We start from the raw sequence: 9,049 nt of genomic DNA on the forward strand, positions 1-9,049 counted from the left end.
CTCATCTCCTTCCCCATCCCACCCCTCTAGGTTGGTACAGAGACGCTGTTTGAGATCCCTGAGATATACAGCAAATTCCCTTTGGCTGTCTGTTTTACATATGGTAATGTAAGTTATCCAGAGAAGGCAATGGCACCCCACTCCAGTACTCTTGCCTGGAAAATCCCATGGATGGAGGAGGCTGGTAGGCTGCAGTCCATGGGGTCGAGAGGAGTTGGACACGACTGAACGACTTCACTTTCACTTTTCACTTTCATGCATTGGAGAAGGAAATGGCAACCCACTCCAGTGTTCTTGCGTGGAGAATCCCAGGGATGAGGAAGCCTGGTGGGCTGCTGTCTCTGGGGTCGCACAGAGTCGGACACAACTGAAGTGACTTGGCAGCAGCAATGTAAGTTATCATGTTACTCTTGCCATACAGCCCGCTCTCTCGTGCCTTCTCCCCACGTCCATGAGTCTGTTCTCTCTGTTTCTCCATTGCTGCCCTGCAAATAAATTCTTTGGTACCATCTTTCTAGATTTTGTATACATGCATAAGTATACAATATTTATCTTTGTCTTTCTGACTTCACTCTGTATAATAGGCTCTAGGTTCATCCACCTCATTGGAACTGACTCAGATGTGTTCATTTTTATGGCTTAGTAATATTCCATTGTGTATATGTACCACAACTTCTTTATCCATTCATCTGTCGATGGACATCTAGGTTGCTTCCATGTCCTAGCTATTGTAAATAGTGCTGTAGTGAACACTGGGGTACATGTGTCTTCCGTAGTGACTGTATCAATTTACATTCCCACCAACAGTGCAAGTGTTTATCCACACCCTCTCCTGTTTGTACACTTTTTGATGAGGGCCATTCTGAGCGGTGTAGGTGATACTTCATTGTAGTTTGGATTTGTGTTTCTCTAATAATGAGTGATATTGAGCATCTTTTCATGTCTTTCTTAGCCATCTGTATGTCTTATTTGGAGAAATGTCTGTTTAAATCTTTTCCCCATTTTTTAATTGGGTGGTTTTTCTGGTATTGAGTTCTATGAATGAGCTGCTTATATATTTTGGAAACTAATCCTTTGTCAGTTGTTTGATTTGCTATTATTTTCTCCTGTTCTGAGGGTTGTCTTTTCACCTTTCTTATAGTTTCCTTTGCTGTGCAAAAGCTTTTAAGTTTAATCAGGTCCCACTTGTTTACATTTGTTTGTATTTCCATTACTCTAGGAGGTGGGTCATAGAGGATCTTGCTTTGATTTATGATATCAAGTGTTCTGCCTATGATTTCCTCTAAGAGTTTTATAGTTCCTGGACTTACATTTAGATCTTTATTCCATTTTGAGTTTCTCTTTGTGTATGATGTTAAGAAGTGTTCTACTTTCATTCTTTTACATGTAGCTGTCCAGTTTTTCCATCACTGCTTACTGAAGAGGTTGTCTTTGCCCCATTGTACATTCTTGCCTCCTGTCTTGTTCCATTGGTCTATATTTCTGGTTTTGTGAAGCACAGATTTTTATGCTACAGGAATAAACAAACATTTTTTGTTGGCAAAAATTTCTTGATTGTAATAGTTCCTGTTTTGAGTCATAAAGATATGCTTGAATCTATAATGATTTAAAATTTATGGTCTGAAACCACAATTACGTTTGCAGCAAGCTAATACTTTGCTTGCTTTTACAGGTCATCTTAGACTAAGAGTTTAAGTAAAATGGGCTATCAGAATTAGTAGTTTTTCTTTTTAATGCTCAAACTGGTATCTAGCTTTGCTGAATTGGTGAAGATGGGCTTGAGAAGTACAAACTGAACTTTCATTCTAGTCAGAAGAACAATCTTGTACTTCAAATATAGGAACCCAGGAACTTCCCTGGCAGTCCAGTGGTTAAGACTCTGTGCTTCCAGCACAGGGAATGTGGGTTCAATCCCTGGTCGGGGAACTAAAATTCCACATGCTGTGCAGCCAAAAAAAAAATTTTTTTTTAATTAAAAAAAGGATGGTAACCAAAACTTGCTCAAAGCAATTTATCTGAACCGACCTGGAATCTTTGCAGTGCAAAAGTAGTTGTTATCACTGTCCATTTACCTGCTGAAATGCCCTTTGCATTTGAAAAGCAAAGAGGTAGTAGTGTTACCATGTTCGCAAAACTACGAGAGAAAGGTTGATAAACAATTTATAACCAGTTTCACAGCAAAGAACACATTTGTCTGAGCATTTGGAGGCTGCTATTTGCAGCCAGTTGACAATTCCCAAGGTGTGGTACGTAGCCCTCCAGGATGGTCCCCAGTGATCCTCTGATATTTTGTAATCCTTTTCCCTGAAGTGATGGCTGAATTTAGTGACTTGGTTCTAATGAACAGAATAAGGCCCAAGTGATGGTGACTGGAGACTTGGTCATAAAGGGCAATGTGGCCTTTCTTTTGCATCATGATCATCTGTTCTAGAGCAGGCCGGCTGCCCTGTGTGAGCAGCCCTATGAGGAAGCCAACATGAGAAAGAATTGGCAACTCTGGCCAACAACCTCGTGAGTATTTTTGGAAGGGGGTTTTCTTGCCTCATCAAGCTTTGAATGACTGTAGTCCTAGCTGACACCTCGATTGCAACCTTGTGAGAGACCTTGAGCCAGAACCACCCAGCCATGCTGCTTCCTGACTTTTCCCTCAGAGAAACTGTGAGATAAGAAATGATCATTGTTTTAAGATGCTAACGTCTGGGGTAATTTGCTATGCAGCAATGGCTAGCTAGCACAGAAGGGTTTTATGCTTCTTCTAGATTTATGCCTTTATTTATTCAGCAGGTATTTATTGAGAAACTTCCACATGCCAGGCATTGTGTTTATTGGATTCTCCAGACAAGAGTCTTGGAGCGGGTTGCCATTCCCTTCACAAACGCAATGTGTATGCAGAGGTTAATCATCTACTGAACATAAGAAACATATTTAAGGGACCCCTGGTTTCTGGGCACTATATACATAGCATACAGAAAAAAATTTTACCCTTGGAAAACTGTGGTGGTTATCTTTGGAAATACCATCTACCATCTAGGGTTACTACTGTATATTTGCTATTTATATATTAATGGCCCAACAAATATTTATAGACTGAATACTTCTCTGTGAATTGTGCTCACCTGTTGAAACTAGAGATGACACTACAAACCTCTGTCCCTACTATGTCCCCTGAAAATTTGTATATTGAAATCTAACTCCCAAGGTGATGGTAGTAGGAGGTGGGACCTTTGGGAGGTGATTAGGTCATTAGGGTAAAACCCTAAGGAATGAGTCTCTTATAGAAGAGACCCAAGAGAGCCCCCTTACTTCTGTGAGTACCGTTAGGCCAGTATAATCTTTCTAGCATGCCATATATGTGTATACATATCAAATGCCATTCATTTCAGCAATGAAAAGTTATCTCTAACATATTTATTAACATCCTCTGGCTATAGATTTAGATAATGACATTTGTAGTGCTTAAACTTGTCTGGAATGTGGGTTCAAATGCTAACTAACCACCTCTAAGGATTAATCTAAGGATTAATTAATCTAAGGATTAGCTTTAAGGAGTAAAGTTCATTGATACATGTTTACACGTTTACACCACACTGTTTATACCTTACAGACAATATGTGGACATGGATTGTCTAAACCCTAACGTTCTGAGTACAAGCTGCCCCAGTCCTTGTCTTCCAGTGCTCCAGGGGCAGGCTCTGTCCCTGGATGCTGGGTGGGTGGATCAGTCCAATTCTGATTGGGAAGCTCCCTTGTTGGCATATGAAACTGAAAAAAAATGAAAGTCACACAGTTGTGTCCCGACTCTTTGCAATTCCATGGACTGCAGCCTGTCCTCGTCTATCCATGAAATTCTCCAGGCAAGAGTATTGGAGTGGGTTGCCATTTGTTTCTCCCAGGGATCTTCCCAAGCCGGGGATCCAACCCAGGTCTCCTGCATTGCAGGCAGATTCTTTACCAACTCAGCCACTATGTTCTCCAGTATCAGCTCTATCAAGGGTGAAGTTAACATTTTTCTCTCTACCTGCCAACTTCCTTTGTTTTATCTTTGTAAGTTATTCCATTTCAGGTTGGCCAGAGTTATCTATTGGGTACTTTCAAACACCCCAGCTGCAAACTGGCATGCTCCTGGCCCTTCTGAGAGGTCTTCCAAGAATCCTCTTGACAGACCTTTGAACTCTTGCCTGTTGACCTTCTCCCACTTACACCATGCTTCAAAGCAGCCTTTGACTCCACATCTCTGTATCCCCAGCATCTAACACACAACCTGGTACACGGTAGGTGCTCAGTGAATGTTTGTTTAATGATGAGTCATTGATAGCAGGACATGCTTTTTGAGGGGCTTTTTAGGAGTGTTGGTCAATAGCTCATTAAAAACCTGCTTGAAATGACTGAGATAAGCAACCTTAGATGACTGGAGCAAACACAAAGAATTTCCTAGAAACAATGTCTCTTTTTTCTTTTAACATATGCTCCTGTTTTTGTCTTTTCCATTACTCATTGAAAATAGCAACTACCCTTTGCTGTCCACTTGAAACTATCACAACATTGTTAACTGGCTATCAGTCAGTTCAGTTCAGTTGCTCAGTCATGTACGACTCTTTACGACGCCATGAATCACAGCACGCCAGGCCTCCGTGTCCATCACCAACTCCCGGAGTTCACTCAAACTCATGTCCATCGAGTCGGTGATGCCATCCAACCATCTCACCCTCTGTTGTCCCCTTCTCCTCCCACCTTCAATCTTTCCCAGCATCAGGGGCTTTTCCAATGAGTCAGTTCATTGCATCACATGGCCAAAGTTTTGGAGCTTCAGCATCAGTCCTTCCAATAAATATTCAGGACTGATCTCCTTAGGATGGACTGGTTGGAACTCCTCGCTGTCTTAGGGACTCTCAAGAGTCTTCTCCAACACCACAGTTCAAAAGCATCCATTCTTTGGCACTCAGCTTTCTTTGTGGAGAAAAGAACATGACTACTGGTAAAACCATAGCTTTGACTAGACAGACCTTTGTCGGCAAAGTAATGTCTCTGCTCTTTAGGTTGCTCTCACCTAGACAGCTTTTGGTCTAGGCTTTTCTTCCAAGGAGCAAGCATCTTTTAATTTCATGGTGGCAGTCACCATCTGCAGTGAATTTGGAGCCCCCCAAAATAAAGTCTCTCAACAGTTTCCATTGTTTCCCCCATCTATTTGCCATGAAGTGATGGGACTGGATGCCATCATCTTAGTTTTCTGAATGTTGAGTTTTAAGCCAACTTTTTCACTCTCCTCTTTCACTTTCACCAAGAGGCTCTTCAGTTCTTCTTTGCTTTCTGATGTAAGGTTGGTGTCACGTGCATATCTCAGTCAAATGCTCCAAGTGAGTTTTTATACTTTTGTTTTCATTTGGGTTCCCTCAGAAGCAGAAATTGAAACACTGTTGTTGGGGGAGTAGGGGTGGGAATCACACCAGCCCTGGACTGATTTCCTTTGGAGATTTTTCGGGATGGGGAACACATGTATACCTGTGGCGGATTCATTTTGATATTTGGCAAAACTAATACAATTATGTAAAGTTTAAAAATAAAATAAAATTAGAAAAAAAAGAGAAATGATTATACTTCCAGCTTATTTAAGGCCCAGTTATTCTGGATTTTGATAACTCAAAACCAAACTTCAGTTCAGTTCAGTTCAGTCGCTCAGTCGTGTCCAACTCTTTGCGACCCCATGAACCACAGCACGCCAGGCCTCCCTGTCCATCACCAACACCCGGAGTCCACCCAAACCAAACTTAATCCCAACCAATCCAGAATCCTACCAAGAGTGGCAAGATCCTGGGGATGAGTTCAACTCAATGGCTACAGCAAACACTTAGAGGTGAGCCTGGGAAGCTAAGGTCTTTCCAAACCAAAGAGGCAGGGATGAAGTCAACGAAGATTCAGGGCCTGCAATGAGCCCAAATGGAGCCAACAGAATGTAGGAGAGAAATCTAGAAGTCCCTTTTATACCTAGACTGTGGTGCTTAAACGTAGAGAACACAGAAAAGAGATTAGAAGTTAGGATGGCTAAGACTTTGTGATCAATTAGGCTCAGGGGTAAGGAGAGGGAAGAGTGAAGGAAAGATGGTCCCAGGTCTGTGGGTTGGGAAATTGGATAGATGGTGCTGCCATTTTGAGCAAGGGCACTCAGGGGAGAGAGAGATTTAGAAAGACGATCAGATTTGGAGAGGTGAGTTTTGGACCCATTGGGGTTAAGGTGCTCATGGGAAATCCAAGTGGAGATATTTATAAGCTGTTGGATGTGGACTCAACATCCAACTTTACAAAGGAGAGCAGGGCTAGAAATATTCATCTGGACCACTCAGTCTACAGTTGGGCTTCATGTCAAGGATATGTTGAGGTCAATGAGGAAATGGTGTGGGATGAGAAGAAACAGTTGGCTTCTTACCAGCATCTAAACATAGGGAAAAAAGGCCAAGCAGCCTATGAAGAAGAATGAGAGGAAGTGGCAAGAGAAGAGGGCAGAAAAGGAGTGGGGTGGTGTATTCCAGTATCCAAGTGAAGGAGGAGTTTCAAGAGGGGTCATCAGCAATGTGAAACAACAGAGAGAAATGTCTAATAAATGCTGTCAGTGCCGAGCCTGAATTTCCTCAGCTCTTACCAGTGTATACAGCCAGATTTCCAACTGCCAGAACCTGCATCTCTTTGATTCTGGACTTCCTCTGGTTTCCAGAACCTGATCCGTCCATCGACATGGAGGGCTGGAAATACCAGGGAATTAAGGCATACCACTTCCCCTCAAATAGCCATCAGCTGATGGTTGCTGGAAGCTGGTGTACAACTATTTCAGCTACCTTGCCCCTTGAGCAATGTAACTCTGAGATTCAGATTCTACACCACTTCCCAGAGTTCCCTGGAACAGGATTCAGTTCTGGTTGCACACCACACTGACTTGTTTAATAACACACTCTGTGTTGACTTTCTTCCCTTGCCTTCTCACTTCTTCAGTCCTTTACTTCACTCCCAGTATTTCCTGGGATCTCCTTGCAAACAAACCACGTGCACTCGAATTCTTGCCTCAGGTTCTACTTTTAGGGGAACTCAGATTATCTAGAAAGATAAGGCCTGGGAAACATCCATGGGAATGGGTTTCTGATAGCTAGCTCAGTTGGTGACTTGAGTGAGAAAGTTGGGAATGGAAGGAGAGAGGCTTCATTTCAGGGAGATAAATGAGTAAGAGAGGAATGATGGAGAAGATACTTCAGAAGCAAAGTTATCAGGACTTACCCGGTGGTCCAGTGGTTAAGACTCTGCCTTCCAATGCAGGGAGGCTTTGGTTCAATTCCTGTCTGGGTAACTAAGGTCCTAAATACTGCAGAGTGTGGCCAAAAATTAAAAAAAAAAAGCCAAGTTACCAACTGAGGAGACAGAATGGTGACCTCACATTTCGGGTCAATAGGATTTAATTCCTCTCCCACGATGCCCTGTCTTGGAGAAATGTGGTATTGCCTCTGGTGGAAGTTAATGGGTCTGCTCCCTCACCTGATGTGGGCAGGTTACCTAGGCTAGACCATGGGACGCCCTCTCCCAAGTGTTTGAATCCTGAGTGATATAAGAATATGAAGACTGGTGAAAGGTCATTTATCACAGCACTCTGCTGCTAAACAGAATATTCCAAACATTTTTGTTTCAAAAAACCTTGCAACAAATTAACCTTTGCTCCAGGTTGCCAGTGGCAGTTTCTGTGCCAAGAATCCTGATTAATAAAAAATGGCTAGAACAAAGGATTTCACAGAATGAGAGTGCTTTGTTTCTACTCAGAAACTTTGCTTTTCTGAAAAATCTCTTTAATAATCTAAAGCTTGTTTTGTTGCACTTTTTGCATCTTTCCCTCCCCCACCCCAGTTTTATTGAGCTATAATTGACCTGTAACCTTGTATGTGTTTAGGGCAGCAGTCCCCAACCTTTTTGGCACCAGGGACTGGTTCCATGGAAAAAAAATTTTCCATGGACCAGAGTGGGGCTGGGGGGATGGTTTCAGGATGATTCAAATACATACATTTATTGTGCACTTTATTTCTATTATTATTACATCAGTTCCACCTCATACCTTCAGGCATTAGATGCTGCAGATTGGGGACCCCGGATTAAGGTGTACAATGTGATTTTGTACATGTAGATATTGTAAAATGATTACCACAGTAAGGTTAGTTAACACACCTATCCCCTTACATAGTTAACTTTTGTGTGCGTATGTTTGTTTGTGGTGAGAAACATTTAAGCTTTACTCTTGTAGCAACTTTCTAGTATAGAATATAGTATTGTTAACTACAGTCAGCATGCTGTATGTCTCCCTATTTCTCCTCCTGCCACCCCTCTCCTAAAAGCTCCTGGCAACCACCATTCTGCTCTCTGTTTCTCTGCAGTCAGCTTTTTTGTTAGATTCTAATGTAAGATGACACAGTATTTGTCTTTATCTGACTTATTTCACTTAGCGTAGTGCTGTCAAGGTTGTCACAAATGGCAGGATTTCCTACTCTTTTATGGCTATGTATTGCATATACCTGGAGACGGCAATGGCAACCCACTCCAGTACTCTTGCCTGGAAAATCCCATGGATGGAGGAGCCTAGTGGGCTGCAGTCCATGGGGTCGCTAAGAGTCGGACACGACTAAGCGACTTCACTTTCACTTTTCACTTTCATGCATTGGAGAAGGAAATGGCAACCCACTCCAGTGTTCTTGCCTGGAGAATCCCAGGGACAGAGGAGCCTAGTGGGCTGCCATCTACGGGGTCACACAGAGTTGGACACGACTGAAGTGACTTAGCAGCATTGTGTATACCACATCTTCTGTCTCCACTTATCTGTGGATGGACACTTAGGTTATTTCCATCTCTGTTTGTTGTGAATTACAATGCTGCAGTGAACATGGGGGTGAACATATATCTTCAAGAGAGTGATTTAATTTCCTTTGGATGTATAAATCCAGAAGTGGGATTGCTGGATCATTCAGGTTAGTCACTCAGTTGTATCCAACTCTTTGTGACCCCATGGACTGCAGCATGCCAGGCTTCC

The sequence above is a fragment of the Bos indicus genome, chromosome X, assembly GCF_029378745.1.
Source record: "Bos indicus isolate NIAB-ARS_2022 breed Sahiwal x Tharparkar chromosome X, NIAB-ARS_B.indTharparkar_mat_pri_1.0, whole genome shotgun sequence".
NCBI classification, from domain to species: Eukaryota; Metazoa; Chordata; class Mammalia; order Artiodactyla; family Bovidae; genus Bos; species Bos indicus.